The sequence below is a fragment of the Takifugu flavidus genome, chromosome 15, assembly GCF_003711565.1.
Source record: "Takifugu flavidus isolate HTHZ2018 chromosome 15, ASM371156v2, whole genome shotgun sequence".
Classification (NCBI taxonomy): Eukaryota; Metazoa; Chordata; class Actinopteri; order Tetraodontiformes; family Tetraodontidae; genus Takifugu; species Takifugu flavidus.
Genome location: NC_079534.1, coordinates 8,257,772 through 8,267,720, shown reverse-complemented (window position 1 = coordinate 8,267,720; position 9,949 = coordinate 8,257,772).

The window sequence follows — 9,949 nt, the reverse complement described above, 5'->3', positions numbered from 1 at the left end:
GACTTTATCATGAAAATCTGTACATTTTAATTTATGAAAGTAAAATCCATACCAGGAAAGAGAAACTTGGGTCAGCTGGGGAAACTGGGAACAGCTGGGGAAGCTGGAGATCAGCTGGGGTGAAACTCCAATATTTCTCATGTCACCACAAAAGGAAGGGAGATCACAAGATGAGGGTGAAGGTTAGAATCCCTGCACCGCAGACAAGAAACTAATGTGAGAACTATGACAGGCAAATACCTGTTGAAAGTTATATTTTAATTTTAAATAAAGAGGAAGACCAGCAAATGTCAAATACCTCAAGCCTTTATGAAACTCGCACTTATACCATATTCACGTTGGAATGCTAACATATAGCTGTTAAAGTTCACCTCTTGATGTGTGAATCTATGTGCAATTTTATTATAAAATAATTTGTGCTTTTTATTGGTAGCATCTGCTAGTAAGCAAACAGCTTCCCAAGCAGGTATAGAATCAACATAAAACAGCATTGAGGCAACACACACACAATGTCGGATGTATTCTGAATGGTAAACACTTTTAGTCTTGCAGTTTTGCTTTGCTCTCTTTTATTAGATTAGATTCAACTTTACTGCCTTCAGACATAGACACGTAAAGGCTAAGGAAATAGTTTGGTGCCCACCCAAGGGTGTAATTGGTAGTAAGTGCAACATTAACAGCATTTAAATGTCACCTTCACAGACATTTCATGTGCAGAACAGGCAAACTATTTCTTTAAGCATGTATTTAAACAATGCTTTTTAAAAATGTTTTATTAACCTTTAATAAATGGTTGTCAGTGTGTGGTGACCACACATGGACAACACACGATAACTGTGTGGTCAGTTACACCAACAAAGCGTTAAACAGCTGTTGTCAAGGGAAAAAGTGATGGCTGAGCACTGAAAGTCAGACAGGGACCAAATTGCAGAAATATTTGTATTGATTTGTTTTCTTTGATCCTCCCCACATAAACCACATCAAAGATTGCAGCAATCTTTAAAAAGAAACAGAAAAGCACTTTTTTTCCCCCCAGTTTCCTCTTTCATGATGGCACTCAGCATCTTGCATTAGCTTTTTCTTGATGTTTCCTGCCAAAATATACAAATCAAATCAATCTTTATTTATATAGCGTCTTATACAATCAAAATTGTTTCAAGGCGCTTTCGAGAATCACAGGATCTAACCCCAGACAAGCAACAGTGGCAAGGAAAAACTCCCCTTTAACAGGAAGAAACCTTGAGCAGCTCATGTAGGGGGACCCTCCTGCTAATGGCCGGCTGGGTAAAGAGAGAGAGGAGAGGAGAGGAGAGGAGAGGAGGAGAGGAGAGGAGAGGAGAGGGACAGGGACAGGGACAGGGACAGGGACAGGAGAGGAGAAGAGAGGAGAGAAGAAGAGAAGAGAAGGAAAGGGAGGGGGAGAGGAGAGGAGAGGAGAGGAGAGGGACAGGGACAGGAGAGGAGAAGAGAGGAGAGAAGAAGAGAAGAGAAGGAAAGGGAGGGGGAGAGGAGAGGAGAGGAGAGGAGGAGAGGAGAGGAGGAGAGGAGAGGAGAGGAGAGGGATTGGGAGAGGAGAAGGAGGGGGAGGGGGAGAGGAGAGGAGAAGGAGGGGGAGAGGAGAGGAGAGGAGAGGAGAGGAGAGGAGAGGAGAGGAGAGGAGAGGAGAGGAGAGGCGAGGCACAGAACACAGAAACACACACAAAAATACACTATACAATGGGTCAGCGGGGCCGGATGTTAAGCTCGAGAGGACTGGCGGTCAAGTGTGGCGGAACCCCAAAGAAGGCAGACAGACACGGGAATTAAAAGTAAACTCAGAAGGTTTAATGAAGCAAAAAAACAGGAGAGAAGAAACTAAATGATGAGAGAGGCCGAGACAAACTATAGGTGCGTGATGCGGCAGACGAACCAAGTCCGAGATCCAGGGGCGAGAGTCCGTGGGGGAGTCCAAGTGTCCAGAGGCCAGGGGAAATCCGTCCGAGGAAGGGGAAGAGGAAGAGGTCAGAGGAAGAGGGGCTAGGAAGGTTGCAGAGGAGCCGGGGGAGACGCTGGAGAACACTGGGAGTCGCAGGAAGACGCAGGGAGACGCAGGGAGACACAGGGAGGCGCTGGGGGTCGCTGGGGAGCCTGGAGAGATGCTGGGTCGACGGGAAGTGTTGCCAAAAACATCAGTAAGATCAAGCACTGGCCTGAGTGCATAGGGGCCTTTTATGGGTGCAGAGTCGTTTGGGCGGATTGGGTGCAGCTGAAGGAGAGGGCCCAGGTGGTGGTGGTTGAGCTGATTGCCCAGGAGGAGGTGGGGCCAGAGTAGGAGTCACAACAGTACCCCCCCCCCCTTACGGGAGGCACCGGACGACCGCCCAGGAGCATCCGGGTGGTCTCGGTAGAAGTCTTCGAGGAGGGAGGGGTCAGCGAGATAGGATGGGGGCACCCAGCTCCGGTCTTCGGGGCCGTAACCCACCCAATCCACCAGGTACTGGAAGCCCCTTCCCCGTCGGCGGACCGCCAGCAGCTTGTTAACGCTCCACACCGGCTCTCCGACAGGACCGAGGAGTGGTGGGGGAGGTGGAGTCGGAGCAGGAGGGGACAGGGGGCTGGTGGAGAAGGGTTTAATGAGCGAGACGTGGAAGACCGGGTGAACCTTGAGGGCGGCAGGGAGATCCAAACGGACTGCAGAGGGGTTGATGATGCTGCAGATGGTGTAGGGACCGATGTAGCGGGGGTTCAGTTTTCTGGAGGAAGTCTGCGAGGTCTGGAGGGGGAGGTCCCGGGCCAACAGCCAGACCTTCTGGCCAGGTCGGTAAGCAGGGGCCGGCCTCCTTCGCCGGTTGGCCGAACGCCGGTACTGCTCAGTGGCCTGCAAGATGGCTTTGCGGGCAGTCTTCCAGATGCGCCGACATCGGCGGAGATGGGCCCTGGTAGACGGCACTGCGATCTCCAGCTCCTGCTGGGGGAACAGAGGGGGTTGGTAGCCCAGGAAACATTGAAAGGGGGACATACCAGTAGCAGAGCTCTCCATGGCGTTGAGGGAGTATTCCACCCACGGCAGGAACTTGGACCAGGAGGCAGGATTGCTGGTGGTCACGCAGCGCAGGGCTGCCTCCAAAGCCTGGTTGGCCCGTTCGGCTTGTCCGTTGGACTGGGGGTGGTACCCAGAGGACAGGCTGACCGTGGCCCCAATCCCCTTGCAGAAGGCCTGCCACACCCTAGAAGTGAATTGGGGGCCACGGTCAGAGACCACGTCAAGGGGGATCCCGTGGAGACGTACGATGTGGGAGACCAGGAGTTCAGCAGTTTCTGCAGCAGAAGGGAGTTTGGGGAGAGCGACAAAGTGGACCCCCTTGGAGAAGCGGTCCACAATGGTCAGGATGGTGTCCTTCCCCTGCGAGACGGGGAGGCCCGTCACAAAATCCAGGGCTATGTGAGACCAGGGTCGACTGGGGACGGGAAGGGGGTGCAGAAGGCCTGCTGGCGAGCGATGGGAGGCCTTGCTGCGGGCACAGACCGTGCAGGCGCCCACAAACTCCCGAACATCCTCTTGGAGGTTGGGCCACCAGAAGCGCCGCTGCACAAACTCCGCCGTCCGACACACGCCAGGATGGCAGGCGAAACAACTGGAGTGGCCCCACTCTAGCACCTGCGGCCGGACGGAGGAAGGCACGAACATTCGATCCTGAGGCCCGTTCCCAGGATCTGGCTCGTCTCTCTGGGCTTGCTCGACGGCCGTCTCGATCGGCCAGGAGATGACCCCTATGACCCGGGCCAGGGGAACGATGGTGTCAGGGTCCCTGGGGGCGCCGGGGAATTCCTCCGGAAACTGGCGGGAGAGGGCATCAGCCCGGATATTCTTGGAACCTGGACGGAAAGTGAGGGTGAAGTCAAACCGACTGAAGAGAGCCCAGCGGCCCTGTCTGGGATTGAGTCTCTTGGCCGTTCTCACATAGGTCAAGTTCTTATGGTCCGACCACACAAGGAACGGGTGTCTTGCTCCCTCCAGCCAGTGTCTCCACTCCACCAAGGCTCCATAGACCGCCAGAAGTTCCCTGTTGCCCACATCGTAATTTCGTTCAGCCGGATCAAAACGGCGGGAAAAGTAGGCACATGGGTGAATCTTCTGGTCTGCCTCGGACCGCTGGGAGAGGACTGCCCCGATGCCCGCATCCGAAGCATCGACCTCGACGATGAACTGCCGAGCTGGGTCTGGATGGGCGAGCACCGGAGCTGTCGTGAACCTGTCCTTGAGGGCCGAGAAGGCGGTCTCAGCCTCCGGTGTCCAGGTGAAAGGGGCGAGGTGGAGGTGAGAGCGGAGAGAGGGGCAGCCACTTGGCTGAACCCTTTGATGAACCGCCGGATGAACCCGGCGAACCCAAGGAACCGGCAAAGCTGAGTGCGGTCGGTGGGGCGTGGCCACTCCACCACAGCCTGGATCTTGGCCGGATCTGCGCGCACCTGCCCCTCCTCCACGATGTAGCCGAGGTACCCCACTGAGGCGGAGTGGAAGACGCACTTCTCGGCTTTGATGAAGAGTCGGTTCTCCAAAAGCCGTTGGAGGACCAGGCGAACATGCTGGTGGTGCTCCTCCATGGTGCGGGAGAAGATCAAGATGTCGTCCAAGTAGACCACCACAAAGACGTTGATCATGTCTCGGAGCACATCGTTGACCAACTCCTGGAAGACGGCGGGGGCGTTGGAGAGGCCGAAGGGCATGACCAGGTATTCGAAGTGCCCGAGGTGAGTGTTGAAGGCGGTCTTCCATTCGTCCCCTTTCCTGATCCGCACCAAGTGGTAAGCGTTGCGGAGGTCTAACTTGGTGAACACCCGGGCATGAGTGAGAGGCTCGAACGTGGAACTCATAAGGGGAAGAGGGTACTTATTCTTAACGGTGATGTTGTTAAGTTTGCGGAAGTCGATGCAGGGCCTCAGGCCACCATCCTTCTTGGCTACAAAGAAGAAACCTGCTGCTAAGGGGGATGAAGATGGTCTTATGATACCAGAGGCAAGGGATTCTGTGATGTAATTGCGCATCACCTCCTTCTCTGGGACGGAGAGATTGTAAAGTCGACCCGTGGGGTAGGGAGCCCCGGGGAGGAGGTCGATGGGGCAATCATAGGGCCGGTAGGGGGGAAGGGACAGAGCATTGTCCTTACTGAACACTGGGGCTAAATCATGGTAGATAGGGGGAACACCAGTGAGATCCGGGGGAGTGAGCGCGGGCCTGGGATTACTGGATGGAGAGGGGGCGGAGCGAAGGCAGTTGGCGTGACAGGCCACGCTCCACCCCAGGATCCGACCCGAAGCCCATGAGATGTGGGGGTCGTGCCTTTCCAACCACGGTCTTCCTAACACGAGTGGAGCGGTGGGGGCGTGCAAAACCAGGAAACGTGTACTCTCTATGTGATTACCCAAGAGTGTTAGGGTGAGTGGGATGGTGCGATGCGTGATGTTACCCAGAGAGCGGCCATCGATCGCCTGGGGGGACAGGGAGCGATCGAGAGGAACCAGGGGAATGCCAGCTTGACGCGCGAGAGAAAAGTCCATCAGGGACTCATCAGCCCCAGAGTCAATGAGAACACTCACCGGAATAGACTCCTTATCCCAGGAGAGGGTTGCGGGGAAGAGGCGGTTGTGTTGCTCGGTGGGTTGGGGAATCACAGCTCGGCTCACCAGTACTCCCCCTACTGGTGAGCAGGCCCTTTTGGTCGGACGGGGCAGGCTTGGATGAAGTGGCCGTTGTTTCCGCAGTTGAGTGACGAGGGGCGGTCCCTCACAATCAGGTCCTTGATTGCCTCACTCAGGCCCCGTCGATAGGCGCTACGGAGCGCGGTCTCGCCCCAGCGGCTCTCTGCAGCCAGGATGCGGAACTCAAGGGTGTACTCTGCAACTGACCGTGACCCCTGCTGGAGAGCGAGCAGACGACTCGCGGCGTCTTCACCGTAGGTGGGGTGCTCGAACACAGCCTTGAACTCCCGTCGAAAGGCGCTGTAGTCTGAGGAGAGGCGGGGGTCCAGGTCGACGGCAGCTATGGCCCAGCTCAATGCCTTGTCGGCCAGGAGGGAGGTTATAAATCCAACCTTGGCCTCGTCGGAAACAAATCTGGAGGGCTGATGGCAGAAGAGCAGCTCACATTGGTGGAGGAACCCCTTGCCCAGGTCGAAATCCCCGCCGAACACACGGGGGCTGGCAAGGTTGGGCTCGGCTCGGGGAGAAAGCGGGAGAGATGGTTCTGATGGAGCAGCCCCGCCGGGGTCGCTGCCTAGCTTCTGCAGAATGGAAGCCAAAACGGTTGCCATGGCGGACATCTGGTTGGAGAGGGCGGACAGGGTACTGGAGGTGGTCTGGGAGGAGCTCTGGAGCTCGGAAATCTCCCCTTGGATTGTGGGGAAGGCCTTGGTTAGCTCCGACTGAAGGGAGGAGAGCTGGGCAGTGGGCCTCCACTCTTCTTTCGAGGGGGGAGGGTAACGTGGGGGTCCTAGGGCCGCCCGGCTGCCCCGGGGTTCCACCTTGACTCATCTTGGCTTGATCTTTCTGTTAAGCTCGAGAGGACTGGCGGTCAAGTGTGGCGGAACCCCAAAGAAGGCAGACAGACACGGGAATTAAAAGTAAACTCAGAAGGTTTAATGAAGCAAAAAAACAGGAGAGAAGAAACTAAATGATGAGAGAGGCCGAGACAAACTATAGGTGCGTGATGCGGCAGACGAACCAAGTCCGAGATCCAGGGGCGAGAGTCCGTGGGGGAGTCCAAGTGTCCAGAGGCCAGGGGAAATCTGTCCGAGGAAGGGGAAGAGGAAGAGGTCAGAGGAAGAGGGGCTAGGAAGGTTGCAGAGGAGCCGGGGGAGACGCTGGAGAACACTGGGAGTCGCTGGAAGACGCAGGGAGACGCAGGGAGACGCAGGGAGACACAGGGAGGCGCTGGGGGTCGCTGGGGAGCCTGGAGAGATGCTGGGTCGACGGGAAGTGTTGCCAAAAACATCAGTAAGATCAAGCACTGGCCTGAGTGCATAGGGGCCTTTTATGGGTGCAGAGTCGTTTGGGCGGATTGGGTGCAGCTGAAGGAGAGGGCCCAGGTGGTGGTGGTTGAGCTGATTGCCCAGGAGGAGGTGGGGCCAGAGTAGGAGTCACAACACCGGAGGTCATAATGCAGCTCCGAAGGTGGCGATACCTGTAAATGAATAGGGGGGAAGCAGAAAAACTACACAGGAATCAGCATAACTAGTCTGCTTGATGAGGAGGAGGAAAGGAGAGGATAGGAGAGGAGAGGAAACCATGACCCAGTGGGGTGACAGAGGCCTGTCAGGTGATCATGTTTCCGGACCCCGGGAGCCTTGGCCTATAACAGCATAGCTAAGATGTGACCTAACGATTAGACGACCCCCTAAGTATGATAATTTGTCTATCTATGATAGTAACTGTATGAAGAGGGAACCCCATGGACATGAGCAAACTGGTATCTATCAGATAAATATGATCTAAACCAGTCTAGTGCTGTCCCTTTAATCCCAATCACATGCAGAGATTAATATAGAGGTCACCCTGAGGAGAGTCAATATAGAGATTTTTGGTTTTCAGTTGTAGGTGGTATTGAAAGTGTAGCAATGTTGTCGTGCACTTACATTATTTTAGGCTTAATATGTTACAGTAATGTGGCCTCTTTATAATTTTGTGTAATGTAAAATTGCTAATAAAAATTACGATGGTGAACCTTATTTATTTAAACAAGCATTTGAAGAAGAGAATGAAAAGCCCCATGTAGAATGTTTTAAATAGTGCTGATATTGAATGTTGCTGATGGTAGATGTGAAAAATAAATTACAATTCAGAAATTTCGGGAAAAAAAAGTTAGGTTCCAAAGAAGTCATTGACTCGTAAACTAAAATCCATTTTCATTAGTCTGAATAAAAATAGATTTTGCGAATGAGTAGTATGAACATTTTATATAGAGTATAAAATGCATGTGCACACTCAACAATGCACAGTACGACAGGTTGATTGGAGGAATTTGTGTGTGTGTGTGTGGTTGTGTCTGCCTTTCCTATTGCATGCTGATGTCTGGACTAAATCATGCAAAGAAATTCATGTGACACGGGGTTTACAACATGCTTTATTTCTTATTTCGCACGTGTGCACGCACGCACGCACACACACACACACACACACACACACACACAGCAACATCTCTTAGTCCTGACAGGTCATCTATGATGTATTTACAGACCACTGCTCTTCTTCTTCACTCATTGCCTCGATGGTAATCAGCTATAACATTTAAAAGATATTGAAATTCCACCAAATAAAAATCTTAAACTATACAAAAACATACAGTTAAGTCTCTAGCTCTGTTTCACGCTGATAGCAAAAGCAGACTAGAATTTTTAAAAAAAGACTTTAAAAGAATTAAAGTTGAGTGATCAGGATAATTAGCTTTAATATTCAATTTTTCAAGCTTGTGCATGCTATGAGCTACTGTGTGTAACTACATACTAATTCAGCCTGTGTTCATTGTCCTGTCTCACTGACATAAGCATGCACATCTGTATCCTCCAAGTAGTTTTATATCCCACACAAATGTCAGGGAAGAGGAATCATGACTGCACAGTGTGCTTATCTCAGGATCTATTCCTTAGCATACTTGGTAATGTATCATTTATAATACATATTATACACTGTATGTATCATTCCTCTCAGTGATTTATTGCACAGTACTGCTTTTCTCAGAGTAAAAATAAACCCTTCTTGTACTATTCCTCTTCATTTATTTTTTGGAAGGTGATGGTCATTGTAAGGCAGTCACTGGCTGTGTGGAAAACATCACTGGTGATTGGAGGAAAAGCCTCCAGTTAGTGGAACTATGAACAAGTTCCTCTGAAGAACTGACTGGAGTTTATGTAGATGCTGTGGAAATGATGTAGAGGTGCAAGCTCTTCAAACTGTGATCCAGTCAGACAACTCTGGCTTAAACCAAGAACCTTATTTAGCACAATTATTTACAAAATTAGCAGAGGATCAGTTTAGCAAAATAGAAGCAGGTGAGGCTCTGTCTCAATTTATTCAGTCTCTGAGAATAGCCTGCCTAGATATGAAAGGATCGAAGAAACAGAGCCCACAGGGAGATGCTAGGAAGGTGGTGGGATTGAGCTCCCAATGGCAGCAGGAAACAACGGAGTGGCGCAGAGCAGCAGACTAGCCAGGGAAACACACGACGCAGCACGAGCAGCATGGAGCAATCAGAACTCCACTGTCACCTTTACTTTCAGTATCCTGGAGGAGATGAACCATTCTAATCCTCACAATGACCCTAGCCTTGACCTGACCACCATAAACCCACAAGGATTCCCTCAAAGTCATCATGATAAACATGACTGAGGTTGTGATCAGAACCCTGGACTTCGAGATTTTCCCCTCCTATCTTATAAACAGATTCCTTGTAGTTGGAAATTAGGCCGGTTGTGCCAGTATTGTCCAGAAATCTGATTGGTTCAGAAAAAAACTGCTGAAGAGAGGTGGATGGTACTTTGATAGAAAGTGCAGTGGTGTTCGGATACACAGATACACCTCAATGAAGATAATATTCATGAAGATAATATTCATTTCAAAGCAAAGGTACATTTCATCCTTCACACAAGCTGGGGAAGGGGATGGTGGTGAGGGTGGTGAAGGACCAGCCTGTCTCTCCTCTATTCCTCCGATGCCAACCAGTAATACCACTTACAGACAGTTGATGGCAACAGTGAGCCATGTATAATCGAGATGTAGGATTTTTTTTGTTGTCCATTTTGAACTCAACACTCACTGCAGTGAGAACCACCTGGAGGAGTAAGGAAAAAAGTTAAAGTAGAATTTTCATACCTAGAGAGAACTGCTATTTCAGGTTAATCACAAATCAAAAAAGAGTCAAATAACATTTGTTTCCAAGTTGTTTTGGTCATGGTCTTATCAGCCATGACTACTGTAA